The 24,523-nt window shown below is 39.2% G+C and overlaps 1 protein-coding gene across 2 annotated transcripts in view; it reads left to right on the top strand.

Moving 5' to 3' along the window:
• The window catches only part of Fhit (fragile histidine triad diadenosine triphosphatase), a 1,324,198-nt gene that overhangs the window by 888 nt on the left and 1,298,787 nt on the right, over positions 1 to 24,523 (top strand). The gene's annotated exons all lie outside the window — the stretch shown is intronic.

Below are 24,523 nucleotides of genomic sequence, written 5' to 3'. Positions count from 1 at the left end.
GCCCAAGGATGCTGCCTGAAGCCGAACGTTAAGTTCACGTCATGCACAGTAATGTTTGCCATTTGCAGACTTAACTGCACTTATGATTCTGGGTTTTTCAGACATGTGTTGCGGATCAGCAGGAAATACTGGTGGGGTTGTTTTAGAAAGGCACTAACCACGGGAGTGCCAAAAGCAACCGCACTCACATCTACGGTTAAAGTTCAATGTTGCTTTTCCTCTTGGCTCCATCTTAAGGCCAGCAACCGGAGGAGCGGAGGCCTCTGGGAGTTGTAGTTCTCCACTTATATCGTAGCGGTCTGATAGTACGCTTCTCTGAAGTCAGATACTTCACTTCCCAGCGTGCTATGTAGGGAGGCGAAGTGTCTCCTGGGAGATGAAGTTTCACTTCTGGAGGATCCATGGAGGCTGCCTCTCACCTCGAACTACAACTCCCATGTACACCTGTATTTTGGCTAGTAGCCTTTGTCCATCTGCCTCGAGCTGGGACTAAAGGGAAATATTTAGTAAAGATTTTGAGGTTTTTTACATTTATATTGCATATGCTTGGAATAAATATTACTGGATAATGTAATTGTATGTTCCAAGTATTAGGGAATGTACATGCTTATAAGCAGCTAATACTTGACAACTTAAATTAAGAGTCTGTTCACATGATTTCTTTAAAAAATACTGTATCATATCATTTTAAATTAGAGAAAGCTTGGGAATATAGTTTTACAGCTAATCATGAAATGTGATATATACTTTATCCAATGCATATTACATATAGTTATTGTAATTTAATCATTTAAAATGATCAAACCATTTATATATCAACTTTATAGATTAGAAATCAAAAGCAAAGATCAAAATCAAAAGCACTTGTTCAAGACGATCCAGTTAGTGAGTAGAAGTACTAGAATTAATCCTTTCTGCATATCAGTTTCTACTTAGAAAATGTCTCTATCTTACTGAGGTGAGAAGCAATTCCATTTACAAAATTCAGTCTTTCCTTTATATCTGTTGCAAAAACTATTTAGATCATTTCAGTCTAAGGGCAAATACTTGACATAATTCTTGGCATATTGTGGAGGTTTCACAAATGGTATATTTATATATCTTTATATTACTTTTTTTGTGAGCTGATCTTGGGGCTTTTACTCAGGGACGGGGTCTACCCCTGAGCTTTTGTGCTTGTTAGATCAAGGATAAAGATCTACCACTTGAGCCTCAGCTCCACTTCTGGCTTTGTGTTGATAAGAGTCTCATGGACTTTTCCTGCCCCAGCTGCCTTCCAACCACAATCCACAGATCTCAACCTCTTGAGTAGCTAGGTTTACAGGCGTAAACCACTTGTGTGGGATACCTTTTATTTTAGAGGTCAGGAACAGCAGCCAACATGAGATATGTAGCTATTTTGATAATGGTTTTTCTCTTAATTTGTTGGATGTAGGCCATAGATTAGGACCAGTTGTCATGACATCTTTTTTTTCTCCCTCTCTATTCCTGTCCTCTCTCTGCCTCTTTCTTTCCCCCTCTCTCTTCCTATTATTGTCTCCCTTTTTTTGTCTCCCCTCCTCCTCCTCATCTTTTTCTTTTGATGGATACTTGGGCTGAAACTCGGGGCCTTTTGCTCTGGCTTGACTTTTTCACTTGAGACACACTTCTACTTTCAGCTTTTTGCTAGTTAATTGGAGATAAGAATGTCACAGACTTTTCTGCTCAAATGGGCTTTGTACTTTGATTCTCAGATCTCGGCCTCCTGAGCAGCTATGATTACAGGTATAAGCCACCAATGCTGGGCTAAAGTCTTTTTAAAGTAAGGTCATAATTTTTTAAATTAATTTAACAAATGTTTTTGTGAGCCTATCTTATATGCTTATCTTTCTTTAGGTACAAGAGAGATTTTTTGAGAGAAAATTCATAAATGTAAAAGTACCTATTTTGGACAGATTAATAAAACATGCTCTGAAATGTGATTTAATAAGAAAAAAATGCATGAAAGAAGAAAAGAACCTAAGGTAGTAGAGCTGCAAAGACTTTGTAAATTATCAAATTTCTTTCAGTTTATAAAAGAGAAAGTCTTCCTTTCATAACCTTTTGTCAAAAGCAGCTTTTCCTGTAAGAAGGCTTTACAGACAGTATATGACCTTTTCAGGGTCTGCTGTCTTCTACTTCATGTCCTTATTCTAGCCTCCTTCCTATGAATATTTGGAGGAATGCCGAAAGAGATGCTTTTGTATTCTCATCTCTATTTGTGTTTAGAAGCAACTGCAACATGTTCTGTTTCTATTTTGGGAATTAGTCTTGTTTTGGCTCTCATTACTCTTCTCTCATTTGTTTTTTTCAGATTCCTAAGAACAAAATCTTACATGGTTTTGATATTCACAGATCTTACCATCTAACTCTCTAGTATAAGGTATCAGAAATATACACGAATTAGGTGAATTACATGAAACTTTGCTTTTAGAAGACATACAGTTCTTCATTTATGTATTTACAGATAATAAAAGCATGTAGCTCTCACCTTTTCTGTGTGAAAGATGATTTCTACTTAATTCGATATGACATAACAGTTTTGTAAATTATTGGCTAAACATTTCTGATACAGTCACCGTGTGAGAAGTTCTTCCCTTCAACCTCTCTGTCCCTGGGCATTCTCCCCATTGACAGTCTGATAATTCAGCACCCAGCATACTGCCTGACCACTAGTAAGATATTGAAAATACATTTGTGGACTTGTAGTCATAAACACTCCTGAGCTATTCCCACATATTTTTCTTAAATCTCAGTTTTCTCTTTTAATGTAGAGATGTATGTTTGAAAGGTAAGTTGTTGGAGGTTGCTTTCCTTTCAACATGTACATTGCAGAGAAAAATTTCAGCCTTTGAGGTTATCCTCCAAGGCTTTCTCTGGGCAAGTAAATGTCTGTGAACCCCTCAGAGGAGAAAGCAGCCTAAATAGTAAAACGACAGAGAAACAATCGTGATTGGTTATGCGGAGGTCTGGGGTATTAATCCCAGCCCTTTCTCTTAGACTTGGTTTTCTCTCTGGAGAATAGAAATAATAAACATTTTTACCTCATGGAGTGATGATAAAGAAGGAAATGTGTTTAAAGCTTTGATCATGCTGTCATGCTCTTAATAGCTTGCAGTAAATAGATAAATAATAGCTCTTGTTTTGTCATTATTAATGTAAGCTTGATATATGAAAATTCATATTTCTCCCAGAGTTGAACTTGAGCCAGATATCTACTTTGTGCAAGGATTTGCCATTTGTTTTCTTAGAGTAGCTAGCGTGGTCATTAGAATTTAAAATATAAAGTTCCTACTATTCTTGAAAACCCATCTTGAAAGCTCAGTCATACTCCTGTGGACAGAGAGATAGTGTGGATTTTGGCTGGATCTTGCTTTCTGAGAGGTTCCTAACCTATGGCTTCATCTATATATAAAAATCTCTGATGGAAAAGCTGCTTGCTGTGCTAATGAGGCCTTCTGTCCACCTGTAGAAAGGACTGAGGCCTATCCAAGAAGCCTTAGGAATAAAGTGAAATAGTTGTCATCAGCTGGTGAGTAATACAGGGGTAGTGGCCATGTGAACATGCCAGTGCTTCTTTCTAAAGTCAACAACTTCAGTAGCCATGAGGTTACCAAAAAGGAGGTGTGTTTCTGTGAAGCAAGGATGGGGAATATCTAGCCCTCTGGCAATATAAGGCCCTCATAATAATTTGGTACATGATAAGGCAGACATGTATGCTTCTTGTCAGCTGCTCTCAGCCTGTCTGCCTGTATTAATAGTTTTGAATGACCTGTGAATAATGTTATAGTATCCAAAGGGGGCTTGGAAGAATAAAGGTTCTCTACCTTGCCCTAAAAGGGCAGGGTAGGAGAAATGGGCATGAGGATCACAGGAAGAGCAAAATGATAAATACAACAGCATAGTTCCTGGGAATCCTAAACCTGTCTTTATTTGGCACATTTATTTTGCTCTTGGCTCTGCCAAGTGTTGTATCAGGAGTTGGTGACAGAGCCATGAATGCTACTGACAGGGATGTGTGAGTAGAGGTGAGCGGTGCATATTCTAGATGCAGAGGGAGGAAGGAAGGAAAGAAGGAATTGCTATCGGGATTTCATGAATACAAAGAAGGTGATGGGATGATACTGCAGAGGCAAATATGTTTGATGTTTCATACAGTACAGTAACTTTGTACCATACACAAATTGTGTGTGTGTGTGTGTGTGTGTGTGTGTGCGTGCGCGCGTGCGGGTGCATGCTGGTCCTGGGGCTTGAAGTCAGGTTCTGGGCTCTGTCTCTAGGCTCAAGGCTAGCACTCCACTACTTGTGCCACAGCTCCACTTCTGGCTTTTTTGGTAGTTTATTGGAGATAAGTCTCACAGGCTTTCATGCTCCAGAGGCAGGCTTTGAATCCTCAAATCTCAGCCTCCTGAATAGCTAAGATTGTAGGCATGAACCACTGGTGCCCAGCTACAAATTGTGAACTTTTTCCTGAGGGTATTTGAATAAAATTTGTTAGTCTTAAGTGGGGAAATGAAGTGTTTGAATATTTTTCAAAATATAGATGCACTGTGAGAGTTGATGTAAAATAGTACATCTGACTAAAGCACATCTAACTAAAGACCTTAGTGTGCATTTGAAAATGTGGATTCTGATTCAATACATGTGGAATGAACGAGAGATGCAGGCTTTCTGATAGGCTATTGCTATGGTTTCCTGGGCTGTATTATGAGTAGTAAGTATTTAGGAGATTCTTTGGCTAAGTGAGAGATGATATCAAGAGGGTGGTCTCTAGAGAGCAAAATACATGGATTTTTGTGTTGGTACTACCAGTTACTAATACTACCAGTGTCTGTGTGACACTGGGGAAACTATCCTAAACCTCAATTTCCTCATCTGGGCAATGGGGGGTAATAAGTCCGATTACAGAAGGATAGTTTAAGTTTTTAAAGGGGCGATTCATGGCAAATATTTAGCAAACACAGTAGCTGGTACTCAATAAAAGGTAGCTTTTGATTTGACTGTTACTATTACCATAAAAATCACAATCCTGAGTATAATGACACATCCATGTAACCTTAGCCATCAGGAGGCTGATGCAGGAGGACTGTGAATTTGAGCCCAGCCTGAGCTATATAGCTCTTCAAGGCTATTCTGATTTTAAAAGGGAGATCCTGTCTAAAAAAACAAAATCACAACTTCATTCATCCTGCTTTAGGTTTCCTTGTTTATCAGATTTTGAATATTGAGTAGAATACATTACCTTTAATTCTACTGATTTTGCTTACTTCTCATATATCAAGTCTGGAACTTCTTCAATCTTCCGTAAATCTTTGGTATTATGTATCCAGGGGAATTGGAATCTTTTCCTCATTTATTCTGGGCTCAAGGCTAAGGCCTCCATAACAAAAGATCCATAATGGGGCTTGAAGATAAAAGAAGAAATGGGTAAAGTTGTGCATGTGTGTGTGTGTGTGTGTGTGTGTGTGTGTGTGTGTGTGTGTGTCTGCCTGCTGGTTCTGGAATCTGAAGTAGGTGCCTTAGCACTATCCCTGAGCTTTTGTGTATCACTTGAGCCACAGCTCCACTTTTGGCTTTTTGAAGGTTAATGGAAGAGTTTCATAGCCTTTTCTACTCTGCTGGCTTTGAATTGCAACCCTCAGATCTCAGTCTTTTGAGTAGCTAGGATTATAGGCATGAGCCACCTGTGCCTGGCAATTGTACACTTTTCATGCTAGGTTTGAAGTAGACAATCATGGAGAAATGTGTTTGGATAAAAAAATGTTATCTCACGTTAATTGACAGGAGGAAACATAGCAAGATTTGCTGGACCAGATTCTTCACTATGCCCTTCTTCAGAGATAAGGATATTCCTTTCTTCTGGGTATGGGACAGACATCTCTCCCTGAGAGATGAGAAAGAAATAGGTCTTATGATCTATATCATGGATGGTCAGAAAACCTTTTAGTACTTGCTTCATGAAATAAGAGAAAGTGACAGTAACTTTGTTTCTGCTGTTTTCTCATATTCCTTTGGCTTAAAATATTTTGAGTACTTTGTTCTGATTGCTATCATGGACAAATTGGCATATGTCAAGGCATATATCTGAATCTCTAAATTTGATGGGGGAAAATACGACTCCTTAAAGAAATCTGTTCTATCTGATTATTAAGATGGGAATGTAGGTCATTCCAGTAGATTACTTTCCAACCAGTGGAAATTGTAGTCATGATGAGCTACAATTAGATCACTTGACACTAATCTCATCATCCCATCCAGATAGATCAATCAGATTGGTATTGATGTTGGATTTTTTTTTTTTTTTGTCAGTCATGGAGCTTGAATTCATGGCCTGGGCACTGTCCATGAACTCTTGCTCAAAGCTAGTGCTCTACCACTTTGAGCCACAGCTCTACTTCCTTTTTTTGAGTGGTTAATTGGAGATAAGAGTCTCTCAGGGACTTTTCTGCCCTGGCTGGCTTTGAATTGCAATCCTAAAATCTCAGCTTCCTGAGTAGCTAGGATTACAGGCGTGAGCCACCTGTGCTTAGTTTGATGTTGCTTCCCTGATTCTAAAGTTATTTAGGACAGAAAGTCAGCCATGGGTTCTAACAATAGAACACCCTGAAAGGAATCAGGTGTAATCTAACAAGTAAAGGCTTTTAGTGGGGAAATAGCATTTTAAAGTCTTTGGGAGTCAAAGAATGAGACACCCCATCACAACACTCTTATGAAATCGCATGAAATAACTACAGGTTATGCCCTGGGTCCCAGTTGAGGTTAATTCCATGTGACATTTTTTCTCTGACACCTTCCTTGTGTCTCTGCTTTGCTTACTAGAGTCGGGATTCTTCTTATATTGATTTTCAGGTTGCATTTCTCATCTTAGTATCTAGTTTGTTTCATTCTTCATAACTGAGGAAAAAGCATAAAGCTATTAAACCACATTTAAAATGATCCATTTTCATAATCCACAGTAGTGTTATGGTAAAGGTTTAGAGGAATTGTTTGGATAAAATACAACTAGTAATTTTCTAATGCTGTAATTTGAAATGAAATACTTATGGGGAGGTTGCCTATCACAAGGGTTGATTTCTTGAAAAAAAAACAAAACAAAAACAGTTGCCCAACTCCCCATTTCAAGACAGAACAATTAAGCTAATTTGATTGAACACCTTTAATTTTCTGGACCAGTCATAAATTTTAGATTCTCGTAGGGCTGTGAGAATTAAACCGACAAAGAAGAAATTAGCAGAAGAAACTTTTTGTTATATATTCAAGCCAGAGCCTTTCCAGAAAGAAGACCCTGAAGAGAGCTGGTGCCTTTGGCTCATTGCCTGTAATCCCAGCTACTCAGTGGGCTGAGATCTGAGGATTGTGGCTGGAAGTCAGCTTGGGCAGGAAACTGTGAGATTCTTATTTATCCACCAAAAAAAAAAAAAAAAAAAAGGCGGAAAGTGGACCTGTGGCTCAATTGGTAGAGTGCTAGTGTTGAGCAAAATATCTCAGAGATAAGCGCAGGACCTGAGTTCAAGTCCCAGAATCAGGGGAAAAAAAAAAAAGTGGTGTGTTGACTGGGACTTTATGTACCATGGAGTACAAGCTAGAAGAAGATGATTAGGAAAATGTGTAGGAAAATAAAGGAAATTTTGTAAGGTTTGCTATATAGGTAAGGGTCCTCCTCTTTCATACTTGAAAGAGAATAGCTTTTAAAAAAGGCCTTCTTTAAAACAACAACAAGCAAAGAACTCGTGTCCATATCTTGGGGTTCATGTCACATAGCATCATCTCATATGGTCATATGTTCATAGCTTTTGAGTTTTCAGTTCAGCTGATACAATTAGCCTATACATATACTAATTATTGCAAATGAGGGAAACCATGGGACCTAAATTTCTTTTGGACTGGGTTGCTTCACTTAATGTGAATTTTTCCAAGTCTTTCCATTTCCTAACATTCTTTCTGATGGAGGCATAGAATTCCATTGTATATATCATTTTCTTTATCCACTCATCTACTGAGGGGCATCTGGGTTGGTTCCATATCTTAGCTATGGTGAATAATGCTGTGATAAACATGGTTGTGCTGGTAGCTTTAGTATGGCCTTGTTTGTTTTCATTTGGGTAAATGCCCAGAAGTAGGATTGCTGGGTCATAGGGGAGCTCTATGTGGAGTCTTTTGAGGAACCTCCATACTGCTTTCCAAAGTAGTTGAACAAGTTTACACTCCCACCAACAATGCAGTAGGGTTCCCTTTTGGCCACATTCCCTCCAGCATCTGTTGTTATTAGATTTCTTGATTATAGCCATTCTAACTGGGGTGAGGTGGAATTTCAATGTTGTTTTGGTTTGCATTTCTTTTAGGGCCAGAAAGGTTGAACATGTGTCTATTGGCCATTCTTCTTTCCTCTTCAGAGAAGTCTCTCTTTAAGTCTTTAGCCCACTTGTTGATGGGGTAGTTGTTTCTTTGAGGATTTGCTTTTGGAGGATTTAATTTTTCGAGTTCTAAGTATATTTTAGATATGAGGCCCTGGTCTATTGTATAGCTATGTGATTTTTTTTTGTTTCCTTTATATGTTCTTCCCCATGTGGTATATTCCCTGTTGTCACTGTACTTGACTTTGGTACCCTACATCTTGTATATACATTTGTCTAATATGGGGAACAACAAAACGCTGAAACAAGGGCACAGGATGACCCATTGCAACAAGGATACCCCCAAGACAGTATATTGGAAACAAACTTTTCAACTTCGGGGGTGGGATGGAGTGGGAGGGGCGAGGGGGTGGGAGGGGGTCGAGGGTGAGGGGGGTGGGAGGGGGTCGAGGGTGAGGAGGAGTATAGGAGGTAGGGGAGGGAAGGGATTATGGGAGAACAACAAGGGGAGGGGTAACAATGATTGACAAGTAATATATTCATTGCCTTACTCATGTACCTGTAACTCATCTGTACAGCATCTTTACAATAAAATGAAATGAAAAAAAGAGAATAAGTAAAGAAATGTAAAACAAAAAATAGGTCTCCTTTACAAAGGGAATTTATGCCCTGCTTATAACCAGACAGAGGAGAGTAGCAAGTTAACCTCACATAACTACTACTACCTGCCCCAGATCTACTGTTTTTTAATTGCCATTGCCTCAAAATAACTCTATGCCAAAGCGCATTTCTGATATGGGGTGGAAGGTTCTGATCCCCTTCACTACCCTTTCCTTTAAACATTTTTTTAGTCTTCATAGGAAATATATTTACTAGTATTTGCGTGTTTACATTGAAAATTTTCAAGAATCAAGGAGCATTATTGCTTGCATTTCATGTTCCAACTTTTCCTTAGCCTCTCTGCTCACCAGATTGTTTCATAATATGGTAGGCCTTCTTTTCCTAGTCTGTTGTCTCCTACAATGAAAAAGAGTGGGAAAAAGAATGTTGTTGCTAGAGGGTCTAGTAGAGTAAAAATCATGTATTTTACTAGCGTTTTGTAGGTATTCTGATGTTTTCTGTTAAGAATGAATATGTATGAATGGAGGAGGAAATCATGAAACGGATTGAAGGTTAGGGATAGCTGACAATATTCTGGAATTTAAAGACACTTTCTTAGTCTTTTTATGTGTTTCTTAGTGTTTCTTGTTAAGGATTTGCATGTTTCTATTAACAATCAGAATTCTATTGAAATTCAGTATATTTTCAGGTTCTTAGACTCACAGTTACTGGAGTTAAAAATCACCATAGATAACAGTGAAGTATCAGTACTTCCCCATGAAGGTTTAATGCATGCATGTTTTAGGTAGAGGAGACTATAGCCTGTAGTCATTTAATCAGTGAAGTTTGTGGTATGTGGTAAGAGCAGAAGTTTCATTTTTTTGTAGTGCTGTAGTCTTCTTCCTGTGTCTTCAGTTTTGAAAACAAAACAAAAACTCTTGCCACTGCCCTCAGATTCTACATTACCTGAAGGACAGCATCGACCTGGTTCTGGCAGGTGTTTAAGCAGTCTAAGCAGGAACTTATATATATAGAGTTGGAATCCTGAGGGTAGGTAGAGGAATGGGTTTAAACCCTCTAGAATAAGGTTGTTTTGACCTTGGGGCATTGGATCCTGCGGTCCCTGACCTAATTGATAGATTGATTCTTCTTGTTGGACTCATAACTTGATGATATCATTGAGAGGTAGTGGAAACCTTAGGAAGTGAGGCCTAGCTTGAGGAAGTAAGTCTTACCCCCAGTTCTTTGCTCTGTCTCTTTGCTTCCTGACTGCCTTGCTGTGACCAGCCAGATTCCTTCTACCATAATGTTCTGTCTCAGAACAGGCCCAGAGATGCAGAGCCAGCTGACCTTGAACTATAAAGTCTCCGAAACCATAAGTCAAAATAAATCTTTCCCCCTTTTGAGTTGTTCACATCAGGTATTTGCGACAGTGCTAAGTCACTAGCTTGGGTGTAAACCCATTTCCTTCCCCTCCCCAGTAGAATTGCTCTCAGTGGAACCATCTCCCCAATATAATTGATCTGAGTGGAATATGTTCTGGATGATTCTAGCTTGTAAATCTCTAGCCAGAAAGCATCAATATGTGTTAAAATTATGAAAAGAATGGGACATTATAACTGGGCTAAATATATTAAGAGGTAAAGTGCCTCACATTCACATCTTAGTATGAGATATACAATATGGAACCTTATTTGGAAGTTCCTAATTTTTCTTTTGTCCTACCAATTTTAGAGAGCCTGAATTTTATAAGCTAAAACACACCCATTTGCACATAATATCCTAACATCTGAAATGCATTCAAGGAATTCAGGCCTCAGTTTTATGCTTAACACTTAGAATTATTCCTGTACTCAGAGAGAAGGGAATGCTGTGACTGGCTAGGCTTAGTTCATCTCCTTTGTTCTTGCAGAGATATTTGCCCAAAGGAAGTACAGCAGGGCTGCTTCATTGCTTGGCATCAGAGGTACCATTCACATATGAAGTGATATATATTGAGTTGTTTCATAACTGGACATAAACATGCCTTGATTAAGTAGAGGTACTGCCACTTTCATCAGAAAGGAAATGATACCAGGGATATAAAATCAATAGGTGGCCACTGCAGTCTGAAATCCCAGTGGCTTCGTTCTTTTGGCTGAGGAAGTAGAAGGAAGTCCAGGAAGCTTTAGTAGCCAGTGGTCACAAATAAATCTGCAGCTGAGGCCTTCTCTTGGCATCTTTGAGCAGGGGATAAAGCTTTCCCTAAGCTAAGGCTTCCTCTGGCCTCCTGAATTTCGGAGGCAACAGGCCAAGGTTTCCATGGCCTAGAGGAATTAGCTATGTTTGATGCCCTTGTGCAGATAGAACAGCTGGGTCTAACTCCTGTGGGTCAAGGTCTGGCTAGAACTATATGCAATGAGACCAATGACACAGCAGCTTCCCCATTTCTAACCAACTCCCAGTTGTTGCTCATGCTGGCAGTCCATGTTCTTCCCTTGGAACAGGGAGGTTCTAGATCTCTATGGCTTCTTATGAGGTTGCTGTTCTATTTTAATGTACTGAGTTAGAGTACCCTTATAGTGTTTGGAGTTCTTAAATCTATGTATGTATGTATGTATGTATCTGTCTTTCTATCTATCTATCTATCTATCTATCTATCTATCTATCTATCTATCTATCTATCTATCTATCTATCTATCTATCTCTATCACTGTATATTAAAAGCTGAGGGTTATCTTGGGTGAATTGCTTTGATTTGCAGGTGGATCTAATAGTACCTACTTTATTTTTTAATATACATTTTTATTGTAAAGATACTGTACAGAGGGGTTATAGTTACATGAGTAAGCTAATGAGTACATTTCCTATCGAGCATTGTTATCCCCTCCTTTGTTTTTCCTCTACCAGCCCTTCCCGCCCCACCTCCTTAACTCTACCCCCACTCCCTACCTCCCCCTCTCCCCCCAGTAGTAAAGTTCGTTTTCAACATAGTGTCTTTTACATCTCATTGTTACAATGGGTCAACCTATATCCTTGTTTCAGTATTTTGTTATTTCCCTTCCCACCACCAAATTAGAAAAATGTATATACAAGATACAGGGCACTGGATTCAAATACAGTGAAAATAGGGGTTAAACTATGGGGGAAGAACATACAAAAGAAACAAAAAAAATCACATAGTACATTGTAGGTACATTAAAAACAGCAGCAAGAAAGATTAAACCTCTTGTGTACCCATCTTGGGGTTCATTTTGCTTAGCATCATCTTATATGGTCAAATATAATACCTACTTTATAGGTAGATCTGAATCAGTACATAAAATACTAGCACAACACCTTTTATGTAGTAAATACTTGTTAAGTGTTAGCTATTATTTTCATTTCTTTTGTATTTCTTTTGAGTGGAGAGCCATATCCATTAAAGCATGTGCTTTTCTGATCACTGGCTAAGTGAGCATGGACAGATTTCTTGGTTCAGTCTCAATTTTATCAGCTTTAAAATGGGGATTATAATGGCAGCTACCTATTAACATTGCAAGGGTTGAGTAGGAATGAATGTATGAAGCCCTTGTATGAAGCATATTAGCTAGTGTCTATATTAGAAATACTAATCACTGGATTGAGGAGTCTACATGTTGGGAAGGTTTTTGGAAGTGTGGAAGTAGACTCTGTCAGTGTGGTTGGAGTAGTCTACGGCTACTTTTGTCGTAGTGGCAGGTTGTAGAGAGTAGCTTGGGGGTGTGGAAATAGGAAGCATCTTACAGTGACAGTAAGTCCCAATCTATCTACCACACACATAGATTGTGGGTAACAATCTGGCAACAGGTCTAGTTCCAAATCTTGCTTGACTAGATGCTGAAAGTTGCTTTGACCTTGAGCCTCAAAGGCTTCATTGAGGTTCTGCCTGGGTCTGGGCCCAGGCCCCGCTTGTGGCTTCACTGTGACTCAGTATCTGCCTTAATAAGTTGCCTTAACTTGCTTGTGATTACAGTTCCAGTCCCAAAGCTCTAGCCTTGTTCTTACTAGCCTTCTTGTGTATGAGTCATTCTGTTACTTATCAACAATTTATTCCCTCAGTGTACATTTACTGCAGACTTCTGGGTGTCAGGCCTCGTGCTAGGTATGGATATGTAGTAGAAAAGATAGGAAATGTACAGGCAAACCAATGTTATTATCAATACCAGATCCAAGAAAGATGAGTGTACACTAATTAGATTAGATAAAATGGATGGGATATTGAGCAGAGACCTATGAAAAGGATGGGAGAGAGCCAGGCATTTTTTTCCATTCTGTTAATATTATCTATTGTCCCTTTCTGGACAGTTAGTTCCATGATGGTAAGGACATTGTTGGTCTTCTTCATCACTGTGTGTGTCCGTGCCTAGAAGAAAGCATGGCCCATTACAGAGTGGGTTACATCTCACTGTGACCATCAAGATCTGAAATCTGTGTTGACCTGAGACTGTTGCTTTATATAGATGGGTTATTCATACTGCACAGGTCACAGGAAGTTTTCAGTGCTGGAGAGCCAAGTACATAGTATAATTTGGCTATTATTACTATTTGGCTCTGGAATTGTTGTAATAACTGACACACAATCAGCACTCAGTAAATAAATATTACCTGAGACTAGTGTTACTACACCTGTCTCCTGACTGGTAATAATGCATGTGTGCCAGTTTTCACCTTGTAAATCACTAGACCTTGCTTGTAGAATAGTGTTTTGGTGTTCTCCTCTTTGCTTTATTGAGCAAATAAAATATAGAGATCTTAACTTCTGAGTGTGTAACGTGAACTGAAAATGTTGAAAAACATTCTAGGATTCAGCACAAAGAAATAAATGTCAGTTGATGCCAAAGACAGGGATATAAATCAGAAAGTAAGCATATCTACAGTACTGTTATATTTAAATGCCTTCTCATAAACACTTAAGATTCTCATTAGTCCAACATCAGAAAAATATGAATATTTGTTATCAAAGAAAAAGCTTGGAAATCAAAATAGAATAAACAATTGTTGCATTCCAAAGATTACATAATGTTGGATGCATTTTGAATTTAACAGCCCCAACTCTACTTTTAAAAATATTTCTCTGAGACCAGTTTGTTTTTTATCTAAAACATCAAGTAAGGAAGATATGGTTATAATAAAAAGGAAAACACAAGTGTTTTGCTGATTCAGTTCATGTTTTCAAAGACTTATTTTGTTGTTTTTTATTCTTACAAAAGAGACACTTGCCAGGCATTGGTGGCTCACGCCTGTAATTCTAGCTACTCAGGAGGATGAGATCTCAGGATCATGGTTCAAAGCCAGCTGGAGCAGAAAAGTCCCTGTGAGACTCTTATCTACAGTTAACCAACTCAAAACACCCTAAAAGCCTGGAAGTGGTGCTGCGGGCTCAAAGTGGTAGAGTGTTAGCCTTGAGCACGAAGAGGTTCCAGGACAGCACTCAGGCCATGAGTTCAAGCCCCATGACTGACCAAAAGAACCCCAAAACAAAACAAGAAAAAAAAGGAGACCCACATGTATCTAAGAAATTCTCCTTTCACCCAAAGAAACATAGGTCCCATGGTTTCCCTTATTTGCAATAACTAGTATATGCCTGAGACAAGCAGAAAAGGTCAAAAGCTATGTACATATGACCAGATAAGATGCTGTTAAGTGAAATGAACCCCAAGATAGAGACACAAGTGGTTTTTTTTCTTTCTTGCTATTGTTTCTAATGTATTTATAAGGTACCATGTGATTTTTTTGTTGCTTTGTATGTCCCTCCCCCACGATATAACCCCTGTTCTCACTGCATTTGATGTTGGTCTAATTTGGGGAGGGAAAGGGAAAAAACAAAATGTTTAAATAGGGATACAGGTTGACCCATTGTAACAATGAGATATACAAGACACTGTTGAACAATGAACTTTACAATTTAGGCAGTGGGGGGGGGGGGAGTGTAGTTGTGGAGGTGGGAGGGAAGGGATGGTAGGGGAAAACAAAGGAGGAGGCAACAATGCTTGATAAGAAATGTACTCATTACCTTGCTCATGTAACTGTACCCCTTCTGTACAGTATTTTCACAGTAAAAAACTTACAAAAAAAAGAAAAGAAAAGAAATTCTGCTTTCCTCCTACCCCTCTTCTTCCTTGATCTGGAGTTCCATTTCAGGCGAATTGTAATGGAAATGGGGGCCAGATCATGAAGGGACAGGAGGTCTTCCAGTCTTTGCTGTGGGTCCTGTCCCCAAGCCTCTCAGTTCTTCTGAGTTCATGGTGCTGCTGCTCGGAAGGTCCCAGGAAGCCCATGCCATCGTCACCAGGGTCAAGAGAGCGCCAGGAAGGGAGGACAGGCTGTAGCCATCACTCTGTATGGCTCTTCTTTCACAGTGTGGGAGATGCTGACTGCAATGAGAAGGCTTCATTGTGCCACCAAAGAGCACACTGCTGTCAATCAGGAGACCTCAGCTTTAGTCCTGGTCCTTCTGTGCACAAGCTCTGACTCTTGCTTGGCCTTACTTTCCATATCTGCAAAATGAGAGATTGGACTAGATCATTTGAAGTCCTGTCCCTTTCCAACAGCTCATGATTTGTGTAGAAAACTTATTTGATTTGATGAGCCCTTTCTTTACCTTCTGCAGAAGGATAATTCTGGCACAGCTGACTTCTGGTCCAGATGGACCTGTGTGTTATCAGAGATAATTCTCCTAAAGTCTTGACTTTCCTCATCCATTAAGTGAGAATAGGGCAAGTATGGCCCCCTCAACACAAAAGAGGGTGTTTTTGAAAGTATCAAGTGCTCTATTTTGTATATTACAGGAATTAAATGATGCAGTGTGGTATTGTTATTACTATATTATAAAAATAGCATATATTTTATTATATTGTAATATACAAATATAATTTTCTACTTTTTTGTACCTCAGAATAATAAGGGAACTCATATAGGGCACTCTCTGATAGAGATTAAGCACTTAAATACATGTGAGCAGTCACTTTTGCTATTATTTTGGTTATTAAATGAAAATTCTTGAGTACTTAGTACTTTTTGTGAAAGGGCAAAGCATATAACAAAATGTTTTCTTCAAGTACATGTAATGAAGCAGATTTCCAGTGGTCCACAAGAACCATAGTTTTCTTTTTTTTTGCTGGTCATGGGGCCTGAACTCTGGGCCTGAGCACACTGTCCCTCAGCTCTTCAGCTCAAGGCTAGTGCTCTACCACTTGAGCCACAGCACCACTTCCAGCCTTTTCTGCTTATGTGGTGCTGAGGAATTGAACCCAGGGCCTCATGCATGCAAGGCAAGCACTCTACCACTGAGTTACCTTCCCAGCCCCCAAGCCATAGTTTTCTAGACATCTCATTTATAGAGAATAATAATTAAATGATGTTGAATTTTTATTTAAAAGTTAGGCATAATGGCTCATACCTGTAGTTTCAGCTTCTTGGGAAGTAGAGATAATAGGATCACAATTTGAGGGCCATCCAGCTGAAAAGTTATATAGATCTCTTCCTCAGAAACAAGCCAGGGGTGAGGCATTCTGTAATTCCCGTTACATGGGAGGGCATAGGCAGAAGGTTAAAGTCTGAAGCTTCCCTGGGCAAAAGAGCAGGAGATCTCATCTAAAAATAAAAGAAATGAGGCTGGAGATGTATCAAAGAGGCTGATGTTAAACTAGCATGAGACCTTGAGTACAATTCCCAGTACTACCAAAAAAAAAAAAGTACTCAACCCAGGTTTTTAATCTAGGATGTTGATCCCCATAAAATCTAATGTTCTAGGTCTGTGACTTTTTCCATGTAGAAACTGAGAACAAGAGAAGAGAGACCTTACTTTTTATGAGATTACTACAGGCCAGACACAAAACCAAGATTTTGTCTGGATTCTTTCATTTATCCTTTTAGCAACTCTGTGAGGTAGCTAACTTGCAGTCCTCCTGCCTCAGCCTCCTGGTGTTGATATTATAGATGTGTGCCACCATGCCTTTCCTTATTATTTCTGTTTTACAGAAGAGAAAACTAGAGCTCAGAGATGTTAAGTTCAGCTTTACTTCAGTTAACAGGACACCCAGCTGGTAACTACTAGAATCAAGATATAAACCCAGCCCATATAATTATGTTTTCTGTATAATGTTTTCTATATGTTTCTGTATAATATTTTCTGTATAATATTTCTGTATTTTCGGTGTGAAGTATAATGGATAAGGACAAAGATACAAATATACTTGCTTTATATCAGTGGCATAACAAATTAGCGTTCATTGATATTGTTTTCACGATTATTCGACTTCAAGTAAGATGATGAATTTCAATGTAGAATAGTCTTATTTAGGAAACAGCAATATTTTTCTCAAATTGGCAACATCAAAACTGTATTTATGGAATTAAAGAAAACATACTGCATTTGTATAATGCAAACTCACTTGGAAAGAAAATTTCTTTATCATTTTCTGAAGCTTAGCTTTGCAGCTGTTGGAATCCATCTATTTTTAAAACATACAAATAAATTGTTTCTTGTTAACTCAATTGGATCTGTAGGCAGATATTAGACAAAGTTGATGGTGATGAGTCCAAAGTCTTGATCAAAGGGCACAAAATATCTTCTGAAAATGTGCTATTCTTTTAAACCTTCTAAGGTTTCTTTTTCTCTGCCTAAGAAAGTAAATTTATTTTAGATTTAAAAATGCAGGAATATTCCCCAAATAAAATAGTCTTATCATTCTACCCTTTCATGCTAGCATTGTCAGTATTTCAGTTAATACTTTTTCCATCTTTTTTTTTTTTTTTTTTACAAAATACATGTATGTGTTTAGTCTGCTCTCATGCTTGCTTATGGTTTGTGGGCTATTTTCATGCATCAGTATTTTTCCATGACATTAGTGTTTCAGAAGTACCGTGCTGTTAGAACTTATCATCATCATTATTATTATTGTTGTTATTATTATTGCTGTTGTTGTTGGTGGTGGTCCTTGGGCTGGAACTCTGGGCCTGGGCGCTGTCCCTCAGCTCTTCAGCTCAAGGCTAGCACTCTCCCACTTGAGCCACAGTGCCACTTCCGGTTTTCTGGGGGTTAATTGGAAATAAGAGTCTCGCGGACTTTCCTGCCCCCGCTGGCTTTGAACCGCAATCCTCAGATCTCAGCCTCCTGAGTAGCTAGGATTGATTACAGGTGTGAGCCACCGGCACCCGGCTAACATTATTTTTTTTTTTAGCCCATCCCAATTGTTTAACATTCAAATTTCCCCATATTTTTGATACATATTAATGAAGAATATTTGCATACGTGCATAATCAACTTTCAGGATTCTGTTCTTAGCATGTATTCTCAGAAATGGAAATACTAGCCTACACTGTCAGCTGTTGAAGTAACTGCCTATATTCTCTGCACTGCAGACAGTGCTCCCTGTGGATCTGGCTCCTCCAGGGCTCTGCATCCCAGGAACTTCAGTGCAGACTATAAAACTGAAAGTTGGTAGGTCAATTAACCCCATCAATCTCCAGTCTCTGTTGGATGATCAAAAGAAGCAAGTTGGATTGCCTGTGCCAGCCTTACCATTGTCACGTGTTATTTAGTATGTTAATATGTTACCGTGTATGATTTACTTAGTTGGTAAAATATTATTACTTAATATGTTACCATAATACATGCTCTGTATTAAGTAAGCCAGAATGCCTTCAGCTACAAATCACAGAAAACCCAATTTAGAATGACTTAAAGAGAGGATTATTTCTCTCATATTATAAGAATTCTAGAAATGAGTGGCTTTCCAGCAGATTAGAGATGTGAAACACGTATCTGCAGTGTTCTTGGGCATTTCCCTAATTGTCTGAGGATGGCTGTGGCTGGAGCCACAGCCTTGTGTTTATATTTAGGGAGATAGAAGAGGGAGATAGAAGAGAAGAGCGAGATGTTGGAGGCACACTTGATTTGGGGAGCAGTTAGTCTGATCAAGAAAGCATATGTTACAGAAGTAATTTATGTGCATTGTGGAAAATGCTTTTCACTCATGATCTTGCCACTCTAGTCACTGTATAAATGCACAAAAAATGGGATTATCCATATACATAGTAACCTGGAATTGGTCTGTGTGTGTGTATGTGTGTATACATGTATGTAACAGTTCTGGGATTTGAACTCAGGGTCTGAGTACTAAGCTTTTGTGTTTGATGTTAGCTTTTTACTACCTGGACCATAGCTTCATTCTGGTTACTTGTTGGTTAATTGAAGATAAGAGTCATGGATTTTTCTTAGGCTGACTTTGAACTTCAATCCTTAAATCTCAAAGCCTCCTGAGTAGCTAAGTTTATACCAGTGCTGGTAGAACTGACCTTTTTAGTCAGCATCTGGATCAGACTCTAGAACCTGACAGATGCTTGAGATTTACTGGTAATGAATGATTTAAAAATATGCTGTAAATACTTTCTGTATCTGAGTATTTTAAGGTGTGTGTATATATATATATATATTTATATATTTTATCTATTTTTTTGCTGTTGTGTTGTTGTTGGTAGTGGTGGTTATGTTTGGACTCAGGGCCTGGGCACTGTCCTTGAGGTTTTTTTTTTTTTTTTTTTTTTTTTTTGCTCAAAACTAGTGCTCTACTATTTTGAGACACAGCTCCATATCCAGATTTTTGGTGGTTAATTGGAGAAAAGAACCTCCTAGACTTCCCTGTCTGGGCTGGCTTGGAACTACGATCCTCAGTTCTCAGCTTCCTGAGTAGCTAGAATTACAGATGTGAGCCACCAGCACCTGGCTTTTAGAGTGTCATTTTTAACAGCTGCATATTGCTCAATTGTTTGTATGTTCTATAGTTTCTTTCACTTATTTTCTATGATTTTACATTTAGATTTCTTTTTAGAATATCAGGCATAACAATTCTACAGTGAACCTTCACTCACTCTCCATATCCATATCTATCTCTATATCTGTATAACATTTTCTTAGATAAATTCCTTTGGAAAATGGAGTCACTATTTTTTTTTTTTTGGGTCAGCCGTGGGGCTTGAACTCTGGGCCTGGGCGCTGTCCTTCAGCTCTTCAGCTCAAGGCGAGCACTCTACCACTTGAGCTACAGCGCCACTTCCGGCTTTCTGGTGGTTTATTGGAGATAGGAGTCTCACAGTCTCTCCTGCCCGGGCTGGCTTTGAACCGCGATCCTCAGATCTCAGCCTCCTGAGTAGCTAGGATTACAGGCGTGAGCCACCAGCGCCCGGCTTGGAGTCACTATTTTTAAGGTCCTTGATTTATGTCACCAAATGGAACTTTCATATTATATAGCAATAGGAGTTTTATCATGCATAACAATGAGTTATTAGAGTTTTTAGCTCTTTGTTTTTTAATAGAATTCTTTTTGTGTACATTGGTAATCTGTATTATGGTTCAAATTTCAAAATAATAAAAAAGGCAGGAAGTAAAGTTTTTCTCCTGTTCCCCTTCCCATCCCCTTATCTCTGTCCCTGCCTGCCTTGAGCTTCTTTTTTAGTTTATTTTACATCTTTTCAGTGTTTCTGATAAATATAGAAAAATACAAATGTTACTTTTTCCTTTCTCATACAAAAAGGAATGTCCAATATACATCGTTCTGTGCCTTTATTTTTTTTGACTGTTTTATAACGTTCCATTATGTGAATGTTCTCTAGCTTTGTTTATTCTCTTGTCTAGCCTTATGTGAACCAAGTATCTTTTCAGCCAGTTGGGCCCAAATAAACCATAATATCCTGGCTCTGCAGTGATAACACTAATGGGGTAGGAAGCCCTATCTTAATTTTTCTACCTTACAGTCTGACTTGTACTTCTTAAAGTTGCCTCCTACTGTGTAGTTGGCAGTGTTGGAAACATTCTGAACCTTCCAAGAAGAGAGACAATTTCAAGTGTGTTTATGTTTTCTGAATACTGTTTTACACTTGACTCCTAGCTTTGACTATGAGATATTCTCATGCTTTAGTTTGGTCAAAGAGTTAGGCCTTCGTTCTTATTGCAGGGATTCTGGGCTCCTATAGGAAGTTTTATCCTCTGGACCTTATAAGGCGATTACTCTCACAGAGTACCAGGTTTGTTGTGTGTTTAATTTGACATGTGGATAATCTCACATTACTTTTTTTGTTAAAGGCAAATGTTAGCCTTGCATTTTCTTTGTTCGCCTTTTATTGGTACAGAGAGTGGAGCCTCACTCTGAGAGGAAACAGACAGCATCAGCAAACACTGCAGTGGCAACCTAAATACTTATTCAGAATTTATGCCACATTAAGGATATAAAGGTATATCCCTAAATGGCAATTTAACTTCCCATTTCTGTGGCTCTTACAGTTCCTTGGCGCTAAACATGCATGACCAATATGTATCCTGTATAAAAACCATAAAAGTTACCTCTCAGTAAGCTTTCCCTGATCATCCTTAAACAATTTCTCTCTACCTCTTTTCCTTCCGCTTTTCATAGCACTTGTTATAAAGTCTAGTCATCCTTCTTGTGCTCTCTGAAGGGGAAGGAGAAGGTTGGTCATTAGACTTCTGTGCCTAGCATAGTGCCTGGCTCATAAGAGGCCAGAGGCTGGTGGGCAAGGCACCTGTCATCGTAGCTATGCAGGAGGCTAAGATTGGAAAGATTGTGGACCCAGGCTAGCTTGAGTTCAAATTTCCCTCTCCCCTCAAAACAGTTCACAAGACCCTATCAGTTCTTACCAGCCAGCCGATTCTGGAGCAATAGATAAAGAAAAGCCCATGCAAAGTTATCTCATATTTAATAATTCTTTAAAATTTTTTTTTCTTTTTTCTTTTTTTGTTGGTCGTGGGGCTTGAGCTCTGGGCCTGGGCGCTGTCCCTGCACTCTTCAGCTCAAGACTAGCGCTCTACCACTAGAGCCACAGCACTACTTCTGGTTTTCTGTTGGTTTATTGGATATAAGAGTCTCACGGACTTTCCTGCCCGGGCTGGCTTTGAACCGTGATCCTCAGATTTCAGCCTCCTGAGTAGCTAGGATTACAGGTGTGAGCCACCAGTGCCCGGCTCTCATATTTAATAATTCTTGATATTAAATAAGTAGTAATCCAATTGGCTGTGGAATGAATGGGTTAACCCACAGATGTTATTAAACTGCAGATCACTTCCCTAACCTCTGCTTTATAAACTCAGATTAGCCTGGAGCTAGCTTAAGAGTGTTAAGGGAAAATAAACAAAAGGACTGAATCTAAGAGGTAGATCATCAGGAAATACTGAAGTAACAGATCTTGGATACAAGGAGCCTCGGAGACAGAGACGGCTGTGTATTAACAGGATGACCAGAAGGTTAAATATTAACACTCACCACACACACACACACACACACACACACACACACACACACACACACACACACACACACACACACACACACACACACACACACACACACACACACACACACACACACACACACACACACACACACACACACACACACACACGGTCTTCCACTCCTATCATGCAAACACCAGTCCAATCTGCAGCCAGTTGCAGTCCCCACAAGGCTCTAGAGATCCCACAAGACCTCATCTCAACAGAAAATTAGGTGTGGAGGGCTTGCAATATCAGCTGAGGCAGGAAGGAAGCATAAATAGTAGGATCACAGTCCAGACCAGCCTAGGCAGCAAGTGAGACTATCTCAATAATAACCAGAGCCCAAAGAGCCGAGAACATGCTTGTGTAGTATTTTTCTAGTAAGTTCAGAGCTCCGAGTTCAAATCCCACTACTGCCAAAAAATGCTTAAGAAAGTTGCCAAACTAATGCTTTATAATAATATATATATATAAAAAAAATATATATATATTATATATATATATATAAAAGCTGATTTACATATGATTCTGACTAGTAAACATGGTTAAGAACTTTCTGAGTTCAGTACTTCATTTTTTTTTTTTTTTTTTGTCGGTTGTGGGGCTTGAACTCTGGGCCTGGGCGCTGTCCCTCAGCTCTTCAGCTCAAGGCGAGCGCTCTACCACTTGAGCTACAGCGCCACTTCCGGTTTTCTGGTGGTTTATTGGAGATAGGAGTCTCACGGTCTCTCCTGCCCGGGCTGGCTTTGAACCGCGATCCTCAGATCTCAGCCTCCTGAGTAGCTAGGATTACAGGCGTGAGCCACCAGCGCCCGGCTTACAGTACTTCATTTTAAGTGCACTTTCTACTCAGGTGATTTTTATACTCTTACACTGTTGTCAAAACTACCATAGATTATTGTGCACAATGTACCCACTTATTTTTTTACTGATAGCATTTTGTCAAACTGTAGTTTAACATCCAAACCCAGAATATTGACCATGATAGAATCTACTCATTATTTAGGCTTTTTCATTTTTACTTATGTGAATGTTTAGATCAATGTTCTTTTTTTTTTGGGGTCCAGTTGTGGGGCCTGAATTCTGGGCCTGGGCACTGTCCCTCAGCTCTTCAGCTCAAGGCTAGCACTCTACCACTTGAGCCATGGCACCATTTCCGGCTTTTTTCTTTTTGCTTATGTGGTGCTGAGGAATGGAACCCAGGGCCTCATGCATGCAAGGCAAGCACTCTACCACTGAGCCACCTTCCCAGCCCTAGATCAATGTACTTTTACCAATGAATATTCTTGTAATTGTGAAAAGGTGACTCTATCTATCTATCTGTCTATTATTTATTTATTTATTGCCAATCCTAGGGTTTGAATTCAGGGCCTGGGCATTGTCTCTGAACTTTTTGTTCTCAAGGCTAGCACCCTACCACTGAGCCATGGCTCCACTTCCAGGTTTTTGGTAGTTAACTTTCCTACCTGGACTGGCTTTGAACTTCAATCCTCAGATCTCAGTCTTCTGTGTAACCACTGATGCCCAGCTATATTTTGCTTTTGAGACAGAGTCTTGTTAACTTTGCCTAGCCTGGCCTCGATCTCATAATCTTCCTATCTTTGTCTTCCCAATGCCTATCAATATTACTTTTAAATAGTAGGTGAGACAGGATAGAAGTGACATATGCCTGCTAACTTTTGAATCTGCCAGGAAAAGACATTAGAAAATATTGTATGTATTTTGTGTTTTCTTCTTTCATTTTTGTTAGGAACTGGTTCAAAGCCTTGTTATGGTTTGCTCCAGGTTGATCCACTGGTTCTTGGATACCATAATCTAGTCTAATTATTTCGTTCTGAGGGTCAGAAAGTTTAAGTGTGTCACCTAAGTTACTGCATCATAGCATTCTTAAAGTAGATGTACTTGAGAGACGATCAGCACATGTTCCCATTATATAATGGAAGACAACATGGACCAGAGGGAAGAAGAGCCTTTCCAGGGTGGCAGCTAGACTCTGTGTAGGTGCCTCATTTCCTGTCCTAAGTTACCCTTTCTCAGGATCTTGACTTTACGTACTGAAGAAAAATGATTACTGGATGGATCTAGAAAGAAGTGTAGAGGACCTTTAGTCTAGCCTCCCACCTTCAGCATTTCTGGGAAATGACGTAGCTGGTCTCTGTTGGTATATGCTTAATGGTGGAGACATTTTTATTGTGTAAATTATTCTTTATGGCACCTGTTGATATATTGTAAGGTCTATGGATGCTTCCTAGTAACTCTGAACTCA

The sequence above is a fragment of the Dipodomys spectabilis genome, unplaced genomic scaffold (genome assembly GCF_019054845.1).
Source record: "Dipodomys spectabilis isolate Male_0828 unplaced genomic scaffold, ASM1905484v1 ptg000054l, whole genome shotgun sequence".
NCBI classification, from domain to species: domain Eukaryota; kingdom Metazoa; phylum Chordata; class Mammalia; order Rodentia; family Heteromyidae; genus Dipodomys; species Dipodomys spectabilis.
Note: the sequence above shows the minus strand (reverse complement) of the source record. Positions and strands in the feature narration are given on the sequence as shown.